This window comes from Pelophylax lessonae, assembly GCF_965119305.1.
Source record: "Pelophylax lessonae genome assembly, chromosome: 2".
NCBI lineage: Eukaryota > Metazoa > Chordata > Amphibia > Anura > Ranidae > Pelophylax > Pelophylax lessonae.
Genome location: NC_138769.1, coordinates 24,438,057 through 24,450,787, shown reverse-complemented (window position 1 = coordinate 24,450,787; position 12,731 = coordinate 24,438,057). Strand labels below are relative to the sequence as shown.

The window sequence follows — 12,731 nt, the reverse complement described above, 5'->3', positions numbered from 1 at the left end:
TCACCCAGAAATGGGAAGTTGAGTCGTTCTTTGCAGAGCTGCTTAAAGAATCTCTTCTGTTTTTGGCGGAGAAAACAGCAGAGTCTTCCCAATTCAGGGTCTCTCTTACCGCTCTGACTAAGGAGGGGACGAGAGCATACTCAAATCCCAAGCAGGGATCTTCAATCTCTGAATCACTCTCTGACAGGAAAGTTGACAGGTGACTAGGTTGAGAGGTTTCAGGATCTTCCCTAGTCTTCCAAGGGGAGGGCTTGGAGGAGTCACTTCTGGGCTCTGCGTCCGACCTACCCCCAAGTCTGCCAGGGAATCCTTGACGACCCTCTTGACTAGGGACTCCAATCGCTGGTCTGGATTGTCCCTCTCTCCCGCAGCTTGAGAGAAGCATTTGTCACACTTTGACTTGCTTTCAGGGACACGTGCACCACAACCCCAACAGCCCACTCTATTTGGGCGTCGCGAGGGGCCCGCTGAGGCAGATGATTTCCCACGATGATGGGAGCCTGACTGTGACCTCCGAGCAGATCTCGAGGAGGAGTGCCGGTGGTGAGAACTTGAGCGATGCTCACTCTTGCGTGAGGAATGTCGTTCCAACCTAGGAGGGCTGTAAAACAAAGGAACAAAGCAAGACAAACAGGGAGCCAGGACATAAATGATGCCCTAATCCCCCCTCTCTACACACCCCAACCCCCAAGCCCCACATACCTATTAAGGGCGGGCTGAGGGTGAGGAGGCTTCCATCTGGCGCTGACCTGCAGGGATGAGTCGGACAACGGGATCAGAGAGGAAGAAAGAGGAGAGGGGGAATAACTCCCAAAAACCTGGGGCCTGTACTCACCAGGAAGACCGTATGGGCAAATGCAGAGCAGCAGCGGATGCCGCAGGTAGACACACAGAGAAACCGACAGCAAAATACAGACTTCCAGCAACAGAGTGTATGATCTACACACTCTGCTGACACCTGAAGGGTTTTCAATATGGCACCCGCTGACATCATCAAGCAGCGCCGAAAAACCCTACTGCACATGCTCCACATCATCACTGAGCATGTGCGAGAACCAAGCCTCGTTCTGAGGCGCCCGCACATGCTCAGTAGCCCTAGCCACCAGGAAATAACAGGAAATAAGGAAAGAACATACAAAACCAGCTGAAATAAAAACTTAAGCTGCCATGGAGTTAAAAAAAATATGACAGGCAAGGAGTACTCACGACCACCACGAACCGCTAGCCACCAGGGATGGATGAGCATACAGCACACACCGGACTTCATGATTCTTTCAGGGTACCGGCCACCCACAGCAGCTGGGCTTTTTGGCCAAGGTGCACGTCAGAAGAATCTTCGCCCCTGCTCCATACCCCGCAACAGCTGGGGCTTATTGGAGAACTCAATACCCGAATGGTAGAGACATCCATCTCCTGGGATCCATCTTCAGGTAGGATACAGGTAATCCATTAGGAGGACAAAAAAAGAACACGTGTGCTGAACAGGTGCAAAGATTTATGGGAGTGATGTCCTATGGGTAGGTTTGGAGGCGGGGCCAAACCCGATACGTATGCTGCCATGGAGTCTGTCAGGAAATCAAATTTCTTCATTTTATGTATAAAATGTACAGACTTGCGATATAACATTCCCAATAAAAAATCTAATTTCTTCATTTTATGTATAGAATGCACAGACTTGCGATAAAACATACCCAATAAAAAATCTAAAAAATCAAATTTCTTCATTTTATGTATAAAATGCACAGACTTGCGATAACACATTCCCAATAAAAAATCGGATTTCTTAGTTTTATGTATAAAATGCACAGACTTGCGATAAAACATTCCTAATAAAAAATCGAATTTCTTCATTTTATGTATAGAATGCACAGACTTGCGATAAAACATACTCAGTAAAAAAAATCAAATTTCTTCATTTTATGTATAGAAAGCACAGACTTGCGATAAAACATACTCAGTAAAAAAAATCAAATTTCTTCATTTTATGTATAAAATGTACAGACTTACGAAAAAACATTCCCAATAAAAAATCAAATTTCTTAATTTTATGTATAGAATGCACAGACTTGCGATAAAACCTACCCAATAAAAAATGTAAAAAATGTAATTTCTTAATTTTATGTATAGAATGCACAGACTTGCGATAAAACATACTCAGTAAAAAAAAACAAATTTCTTCATTTTATGTATAGAATGCACAGACTTGCGATAAAGCGTACCCAATAATAAATTTAAAAAATCGAATTTCTTCATTTTATGTATAAAATGCACAGACTTGCGATAAAACATTCCCAATAAAAAAAATCAAATTTCTTCATTTTATGTATAGAATGCACAGACTTGTGATAAAACATACCCAATAAAAAATCAAATTTCTTCAATTTATGTATAGAATGCACAGACTTGCAATAAAAAATACCCAATAAAAAATGTAAAAATTCAAATTTCTTCATTTTATGTATAGAATGCATGGACTTGCGATAAAACATACCCAATAAAAAATGTAAAAAATCTAATTTCTTCATTTTATGTATAAAATGCACAGACTTGCGATAACACATTCCCAATAAAAAATCTAATTTCTTCATTTTATGTATAAAATGCACAGACTTGCGACAACACATTCCCAATAAAAAATCAAATTTCTTCATTTTATGTATAGAATGCACAGACTTGCGATAAAGCATACCCAATAATAAATTTAAAAAATCGAATTTCTTAATTTTATGTATAAAATGCACAGACTTGCGATAAAACATTCCCAATAAAAAAAATCGAATTTCTTCATTTTATGTATAGAATGCACAGACTTGTGATAAAACATACCCAATAAAAAATCAAATTTCTTCATTGTATGTATAGAATGCACAGACTTGTGATAAAACATACCCAATAAAAAATCAAATTTCTTCAATTTATGTATAGAATGCACAGACTTGCAATAAAAAATACCCAATAAAAAATGTAAAAATTCAAATTTCTTCATTTTATGTATAGAATGCATGGACTTGCGATAAAACATACCCAATAAAAAATGTAAAAAATCTAATTTCTTCATTTTATGTATAAAATGCACAGACTTGCGATAACACATTCCCAATAAAAAATCTAATTTCTTCATTTTATGTATAAAATGCACAGACTTGCGACAACACATTCCCAATAAAAAATCAAATTTCTTCATTTTATGTATAGAATGCACAGACTTGCGATAAAACATTCCCAATAAAAAAAAAGTAAAAAACCAAATTTCTTCATTTTATGTATAGAATGCGCAGACATGCATACGTTTTGATTTTCACTTTCTATTCCCCCCCCCCCCCCAAAAAAAAGGTACAATTTTAAAGTAAAACTTATCCTTGATTTAACCACTTCAGCCCCGGAAGGTGTACCCCCCTTCAGAAACCGGCCATTCTTTGCGATTCGGCACTGCTTTACTTTAATTGACAATTGCGCGGTCGTACGACGCTTTACTCAAATAAAATTGATGTCCCTTTTTTCCCACAAATAGAGCTTTCTTTTAATGGTATTTGATCACCTATGCAGTTTTTATTTTTTGCGCTTTAAACATAAAACTGATGACAATTTTAAAAAAAACAATATTTTTTACTTTATACTATAAAACATACCAAATAAAAAAATTTATAAAATCTAATTACTTCATCAATTTAGGCCAATATGTATTCTGCTACATATTTTTGTTAAAAAGAAAAATCCAAAATATCCGTATATTGATTGGTTTGTGTAAAAGTTATATCAACAAATTAACAAAGTGAATGCAAAAATCCAATTCAATGCAATGAGAAAAAAACTCAGAAAACAAGAAACAAAAGTTATATAGTCTACAAACTATGGGATATATACTAGAATTTGTATTTATTTTATTTTACTAGTAATGGCAACAATCAGCGATTTTTAGCGGGACTGCGACATTGCGGTGGACAAATCGGACACCAAACTGACACTTTTGGCACTTTTTGGGGACCAGTGACATTATTACAGTGATCAGTTCTAAAAAAAAATTCACTGTCACTGTACTAATGTCACTGGCAGGGAAGGGTTTAACATCAGGGGCGATCAAAGGTTTAAGTGTGCTCCTAGGAAGTGCTTTCTAACTGTATGGGGGGGAGGTGCTTTGACTGGAGGTCAGTGTTTCTGCTTAGAAACACAAGATCTCTGTCTTCCCCTATCACAGAACGGTGGTCTGTCTTGTTTGCATATCGCCGCTCTGCCTCTCCTGAAAACAATTGGCTCCCGCTGATTGGCTCCCGCTGTGTCCAATCACAGCGGGAGTGGATTGCCTGCGGCACACGCGCGTCCCAGACCCATTGAACGAAATCACGTAATGATTTTGCGCAGGAGGTCCTCCCTGCCACAATATATCTGCGCGGAGCGGTCCTTAAGGGGTGAAAGAGGTTCTTCAGCCCGCCCCCCAAAAAAAGTCACCAGCTACAAATACTGGATAGAATCGGCGCTAAATTTCTCAATGGGCAGAATGATAATATCAATAAAATAATATCAAATGTAGAATATTGACGCTGATATCTCAATGAGTGAAGACTCAATGTAATAAATAAATAAAAAATATTCAATGTGTTGGAAATAATATAAATGCCAAAATGAATAATAAATGTGTGAAAAAATATCCCAAAGTAAACAAAGAGTGGCAGAGAATCAGCTGGTATGCATAAGGTGGACAAATTCTTCAAACATCATCATATAACATAGAACAATATTCTTAATATTATGTAAAATAGCATCAAAATGAATAAAAAATGAGATAAATGTGCAAATAACACGAAAGTGCTGATAATATAATGACATAAAAATAAATAATGGAATTCATGCATACATAATGCACAAGGTAGTAAGGTGCTTAAGCAGTGCCATCTTAAGAGCATTATAGGCCCCCCGGGCAATGCAGTGCACTGGGGCCCTGCCTACACAATCACCAACGATAATAAAAATGCAAATTATCGATAAGGCGATATTTATTGGTACAGCAGTGCCAGGCTAATCACAGCTTCCAAGTTGGGTGGCGGGGTCCGGTGAACACACCCTGGGACGGGAGCAGTTTTTTGCATTTAGTTATATTAAACAATGGGAGTATTATGCACATAGAGATATAGTTACGGATACAATGAATTGCTTCCTGTTTGCATAAATTAATGACAAAATCAAGGCGGGAGAAAAGGGGGGCTTAACCGAATCCTTCCGCATAAAACCAAGCTGACACGCAGCGCACGTACCACTTCCGAAGACGTCATATCTCTGACGAAACGCGTCAAGTTGGTACGCACGCTGCCTCGCTCTGAGCTACTGCTGGACCGCACGCCGGTTACACCACTTCCGGGTACGGCGCAAACAGCAGAGCCACACCAGCGTCCTGTCATATCGTGCCGCGAGGCAATACAGGAGCTCAGTAGCGGCAATCTACCTACTATTTGACCCTTAAACGGGCACCCCCTTTTTTTGCTGTGACCCTTCACTATTTTTTCTTGCGAGTTTGCACAAGTGTTCATACTGTTTTTGGAGGTTTTACTACAGTGTTTTTATGGACTTTTACCGGATGTTTTTAATATGAAGAGTGTGTTTTACAATGTGTTCGAGTGAAAATAAAGGTTGTTACCTTTTTACACTATGAGGAGCATTTTCTTTTCTTGTCTATCCCGAGTGTATATGGGCTCAACACGGAACCGGATCATCTGAAACCAGGAGATACATACAAGCGCAAATAGATTCTTTTTGGCGTATGCCATAAGAATCCACTACATCTGGTAAGTGGGCTACCTTACCTTTGAGCACTGAAGGGTGAAACAGAGGGTCACAGGAGTCACCACCGACCGCAAATTGCACGAAAGAGACTTTTTATACAGCACCTTGCACTTTAGTCACGTTTATATGGACTGTCACTTATTTATTTATTTATATTAATCTAAGTAATATTTTTGCACGTATTCTTGCCACTTGTATATATTGTTTTTGTATTATTTTGTATGGGTAATTGTTGCACCATATATTTGAGTTTATTGGAGTGATCCACACCCATTTATTTCCACTTACAGTATATCAATATTTATAATATTCACACCGTTGATTAACCCATTATATAAGCTGTTCATTTAGTTAGAAAAGGGTAGCGCAGTATTTCCCTTTCTCACATATTTCACTGTCCTGTGTGTGCCTGTTCCCGTGGAGGCGGACAGGCATTCCTGCAGTTGTGGGCTCCCCCTCCACGGCCCAAGTGGCCTGACAGCAGCGCAGGGCCGACAGGCGCTTGCCACCTGCTAAGTTCAGAGGCGGATACACACCGGAATCGGGACTAATGCTTGGCTGGGTCTGGGTCGCTGGGCAGGTGGGGCCCCTGGGCAAGTGGGGCCCCAGGGCATCTGCCCAGCGTGCCCATTCGGTAAGATGGCCCTGTGCTTAATTGCGTAATAAATAAATAATTGACTAAGATAAAGGTGAGTAAATTAATAAGATGGTAAGTCCATGTGCAAACAAGGTGCTGCAAGCAATGTGCTTCAAAGGAAAAAAACTATGACTCTTGTGATTCTCCAATCTAGTTGGTGGGAACAACGTGTTATCAAAGTGAGCTATTCCTTAACCAAGTGTAATGGCCGCTAACCTCCATTAACACTCATACTATGAGTTTTTTAGTGATAAATATCACCAGATTGGGGCACCAGGTCTCCCTCCACAGCTGGATCTTTACTGGGATCGGTGGGGGGGTCCCTCTCTTCTTGGGGATGCACTACCAATAGTGTGGTACTGAGCCGCCTCTTTGGGGATAGTAATGATATCGGGTATTCCTCCTATAGCTCTTGCGGTGATAGGGCGGGGAGGGGAGTTGCTGCCCCTGAGGCTGCTTGTTGGGAGAGGGGAGACCTTCTCTCGGTGGTCTCTCTAGCTCTCCTCCCTGGGCAGCAACGTGCAAACCCCACAAAGAGAAACCGGATGCAAATACTGTAGCTGCTGACTTTTAAAAAAGGAAACTTACCTCTCAAGGGATCCAGGGCTGTCCTCTTGTGGGCTGTTACCTTGCCGGTCTTCTCCTTGTTCTTCTTTACACTAAAGATAGTTCTTATTGACATTGGCTGTATGTTTGGGGTCATTGTTCTGCTGCAGAATACATTTGAGACCCAATATCCAATCCAATATAGATAAATAGATAAATAGAAAACTAGAGAAAATCAGACTATATAGGCTAAAATATGGAGTCTTACATTTTATTATACATAGTGGTAAAAACAGAAACATTTTATAAAAACAGGTATTATGGTGCCAAGTAGGTCAACTGTATATATATATATATATATATATATATATATATATATATATATATATATATATATATATATAATATAGAGAGAGAGAGTAATGGTTATACTCCTGCTTGTTATAGCCAATGGATGTTAAGGTCTTCATGTGTCCAACGCGTTTTGCCAATATATAGCTCCATCAGGACACATGAACACAGTATACTGATCATCTACTGATCCTCCAACTCAGCACCAAATGCACATGATGCAAATGGGCACCAGAGCAACAGGGGGAGACCCAAACAGGGCACTGCAGCAGTAGTGATTCTCGATACTATTTCCCAGGTAGTGTATTATATATGTTCAAATCAGAGGTGTAACTAGAACCTTCAGGGCTCCAGAGAAAGAAACCATAAAGGGCCCCCCTCCCCGGACCTCTGGCTGGGGCCCTTCTCTTCAAGCCTGGGGCTCTTCCCATTGATCCTGGAGCCCTTTACTCTAGTTGCAGTGCCCTTTATTACTGTCCCACAGTGTGACCCTTTTACAAGTTCTGCAGTTGGCCCCCTTCATTTTTTTACAATGTCACTGACTATGACTCTGTCCATTCAGAAAAGGAAGGAGCTGGTAAATTACATATTTACCGACCCCTTCCTGGTTCTCTATTGTGACCCATCCCCTGCAGCAGCTGGCAGGAGAGGGGAGGGAGCACCGTGGGGGGGGGGGGGCAGCACAGTGGGGCTGGGGAAGCACACAGGGGCCCAGAGACAGCAGACCACAAGTGAACTGGATAGGAGGAGTGGCGGGGACAGTATACAGAGGAACCAATCTCCTCCATTTTCCTCCTGCAGCTACAGGAGGAAAAAGGAGGACAGTGATTTCTCTATGTGCTGCCCCCGCCGCCCCTCCTATCCAGGTGTACAGGAGAGCCGGACAGGCCCCCTGGAGCAATTGCAACCCCTGTAGTTAAGCCCCTGGTTCAAATATAAGATGGTAGAGCGCAGGATAATATATAAAAGGTCAGGCCCTATTTGAATAAGTTAATAGATGGGGAGATCTAAACCTGAATTCACATTATAGTGTTTATAAGGAACACTCTATGTAGCACTGCCCCTTGGGAGCTGCTTAAATTGGATTCCCCTGGGTTATTCATAGCAACAGTTTGTATTTGGCTCAGTCAATGAACAGTCCAGGGGATTTGGTTTTTGTATTTTATTAGTAACTTGGATGGGAGAAGGGATGAGTGGGATACTCCAACTTAACAACTATGCACAAATCTTAAGGGACTTCTAGCTGTATTGAGTGCGGCAAGGCTGCTTGACACTGAAGTAAAGATCTGAAAGGTGAACTATTCTTTAGGTTACTCTTCAGGGTCTAACTTAGCACCCCCTTTCTCACTTGCTGTGTGTGCTAGCTCCTGTCCACTGACCCCACCGGAGTGGTCTCCTTCCTGGGCAGACCCCTGGCAAGCTCCCTGGTACTCACGGACACTGTTTTTCCTCAGGTCGCTCTGCCTTCAACTCCACCATCAGTATCCTGGACCTCCTGGCTCAGCACCACACTCTGGCTCACAAGGCCGACCACCTGTGACCACCTTCCTTGCTGACAGGAGGAGAAACAGTTGTCACCCTCCTCCTGGGACCTGGCTTACCACCCAAAGATGCCCTGTCATATGTGCCCTTGGCTTTTATGACCAATCCCAGGATGCACCACAGCTGTGCCCTTCCACTGGGACAGCCACAAAAGCCTGTGTGTCACTGGCTGGGTTTCCTCCACTGTCCAACAGGCCCCCCTATTGGATACAGTGGGGACACACCCTCAGACCAAGTGAATCACACATGGACACACGTAACAGGCAAAACTAGAAATCCTGCTCCCTGATAAACAGAAGAGCAAACAAATGCCTTTACCTAGCACTTACCTAGGAGGTGCTACATCTATGTTATGAAGTTTCCAACATTTCCAACAAGCAAAGCCATTCATGCCTTCCCTTCTGGTCACATATATATTCCACAAGAGCCGTATCTAAGAATCAAATGGTGCCTACAGCCATCCGGGTAACAACCACCATGTTTGAGACCAATCAGAAGCTTCCCTCAGTCCCGACTTCTGCCGCCACACCAGTTTGCAATGGGACACAGACACACCATCCACAGGGAACCCTCATGCCCAGCCATGAATTTTATCTGCATGCTTGTTATTATCTACCTAATGTGAGTTGACAATTTGTTGTGCTTTTCAAAAATCCAGGTATTTTAAATGCTGCACTTAGTCTGGCGCCTTCCTGTTTTTCTTCATTATCTGCAGAATTTTGCTTCAGAGCCAGTTCACCCCACATGCAGTCCAGTGGGTTTTTTTCTTTTTGCATCAAAAAGGCATTGGAAATTAGGCTATAAGATTTCCAGCAAAAAAGAGGAAAACCCCCAATGGGACTTTATAGGTCTTAAGCAGTACTCCACTGCTGTGACACCAATGAAAAAAAGTAATAATGGTATTTATATACAAAAGTTACATTTTATTATACAAAGTTAAAAGGAGACAAGGGATACAAAAAAATACAAAAAAAGACAAGAAAAATGGGTGGCTAGCCCTAAAATGACCACATCATGTAAGTATATAGGTACATGGTATCAAATAACAATAGAATAATAGTCAAGAATACACTGACGCGTTTCTGGAGGTTATCCGTCTTCAGGGGTGTTGTACATATTGTGTAGAGTACAGACTACCTATAATGATGATAAGTCAATTATACATAGCCATAAAAGTCATATGTGCACAATCCAGTCTCTGGAAAATTGGAAGATATTGCAGCATGGTCCCAGTGGCATCCAAGGGAAGAGAACACACAAAAGGGATCAAGGAGGGCAGGAAGGACCCAGGGCCCAAGGTGTTGCTAGATGTTGGAAAGAAAATTTCACTATTGCTTGGATAGCAGGACTAAAGCAACCATGAGAGAATGCCCGGGAGCAGTTAAGGAGGGATGGGCACCTGCCCTTTACCTATCAATTATAATGCATGTGCTTCTACTATGGAGGTTTTTAAAAATGTATAGAGTTAGGACTGAAGATAATATCGGGGTGCCATTAAGTGGCTCTGCAGATTATGCATGTATTTGCAAATGTATGTAAATTTACCACTTCCAGACCTCCCGCCGCAGTTTTACGTCATAGAAACATAGAAACATAGAATGTGTCGGCAGATAAGAACCATTTGGCCCATCTAGTCTGCCCAATATATCTGAATCCTATGAATAGTCCCTGGCCCTATCTTATATGAAGGATAGCCTTATGCCTATCCCATGCATGCTTAAACTCCTTCACTGTATTTGCAGCTACCACTTCTGCAGGAAGGTTATTCCATGCATCCACTACTCTCTCAGTAAAGTAATACTTCCTCATATTACTTTTAAACCTTTGCCCCTCTAATTTAAAACTGTGTCCTCTTGTGGTAGTTTTTCTTCTTTTAAATATGCTCTCCTCCTTTACCGAGTTGATTCCCTTTATGTATTTAAAAGTTTCTATCATATCCCCTCTGTCTCTTCTTTCTTCCAAGCTATACATGTTAAGGTCCTTTAACCTTTCCTGGTAAGTTTTTTCCTGCAATCCATGTACTAGTTTAGTAGCTCTTCTCTGAACTCTCTCTAGAGTATCTATATCCTTCTGGAGATATGGCCTCCAGTACTGCGCACAATACTCCAAGTGAGGTCTCACCAGTGTTCTGTACAGCGGCATAAGCACTTCTCTCTTTCTACTGCTTATACCTCTCCCTATACATCCAAGCATTCTGCTGGCATTTCGTGCTGCTCTATTACATTGTCTTCCCACCTTTAAGTCTTCTGAAATAATTACTCCTAAATCCCTTTCCTCAGATACTGAGGTCAGGACTGTGTCAAATATTCTATATTCTGCCTTTGGGTTTTTACGCCCCAGGTGCATTATCTTGCACTTATCCACATTAAATTTCAGTTGCCAGAGTTCTGACCATTCTTCTAGTTTTCCTAAATCCTTTTCCATTTGGCATTTCCCTCCAGGAACATCAACCCTGTTACATATTTTTGTGTCATCAGCAAAAAGACAAACCTTACCATCGAGGCCTTTTGCAATATCACTAATGAAGATATTAAACAAAATTGGTCCCAGTACAGATCCCTGAGGTACCCCACTGGTAACATGACCTTGTTCTGAATGTTCTCCATTGACTACAACCCTCTGTTGTCTGTCACTCAGCCACTGCCTAATCCACTCAACAATATGGGAGTCCATGCTCAATGACTGCAGTTTATTGATAAGTCTTCTATGTGGGACAGTGTCAAAAGCCTTACTAAAATCTAGATATGCAATGTCTACTGCACCTCCACCATCTATTATTTTAGATTTTTTTGACATGATCTCCCTGAAGTAAACCCATGTTGTTTTTCATCTTGCAATCCATGGGATTTAAGATGTTCCACAATCCTATCCTTTAATAGGGTTTCCATTAATTTGCCTACTATTGATGTCAGACTCACTGGTCTATAGTTGCTCGATTCCTCCATACTACCTTTCTTATGAATGGGCACGACATTTGCCAATTTCCAATCTTCCGGGACGACTCCTGTTACTAATGATTGGTTAAATAAATCTGTTAATGGTTTTGCCAGCTCACCACTAACCTCTTTTAATAATTTTGGGTGTATCTCATCAGGACCCTGTGACTTATTTGTCTTCACTTTAGACAGCAATCTTAGAACGTCTTCCTCTGTAAAGACACATGCATCAAACGATTCATTAGTCATCCTTTCAAGTGGAGGTCCTTCTCCTTCTTTTTCTTCTGTAAAAACTGAACAGAAGTATTCATTAAGGCAGTCGGCTAGCCCTTTATTCTCTTCTACATACCTTCCGTCCTTTGTTTTTAATTTAGTTATTCCTTGTTTTAATTTCCTTTTTTCATTTATATATCTGAAGAATGTCTTATCCCCCTTTTTCATAGACTGAGCTAGTTTTTCTTCTGCCTGCGCTTTAGAAGTTCTTATAACTTGCTTGGCCTCTTTCTGCCTAATCTTGTAGATTTCCTTATCTTCATTGCTCTGGGTTTTTTTATAATTACAAAATGCTAGCTTTTTATTTTTAATGATTTGGGCCACTTCTGCTGAGTACCACAGTGGTCTCTTCCTTTTTTTGCTTTTACTGACAAGTCTAATGCAATTTTCTGTTGCCTTCAATAATGCACCTTTTAAGTAGTCCCATTTCTCCTGGACTCCATGTAATCCGTTCCAGTCTGATAAGGACTCATTTATGACTAATTTCATTTTTGAAAAGTCTGTTTTTCTAAAATCTAAAACTTTTGTTTTTGTGTGGTGTGACTCTTTCACAGTTCTTATATTAAACCACACTGACTGGTGATCACTAGATCCCAAGGTTTCGCCTACAATGACATCATATACCGAATCCCCATTTGTGAATACCAAATCCAAAATGGCTTCCCTCCGGG

At 41.1% G+C, this 12,731-nt stretch overlaps 1 pseudogene across 1 annotated transcript in view; it reads right to left on the bottom strand.

Annotated features, from left to right (window-relative positions):
- Nucleotides 1-12,731, bottom strand: part of LOC309546601 — a 152,830-nt pseudogene that overhangs the window by 127,660 nt on the left and 12,439 nt on the right. The window lies entirely within an intron of this gene.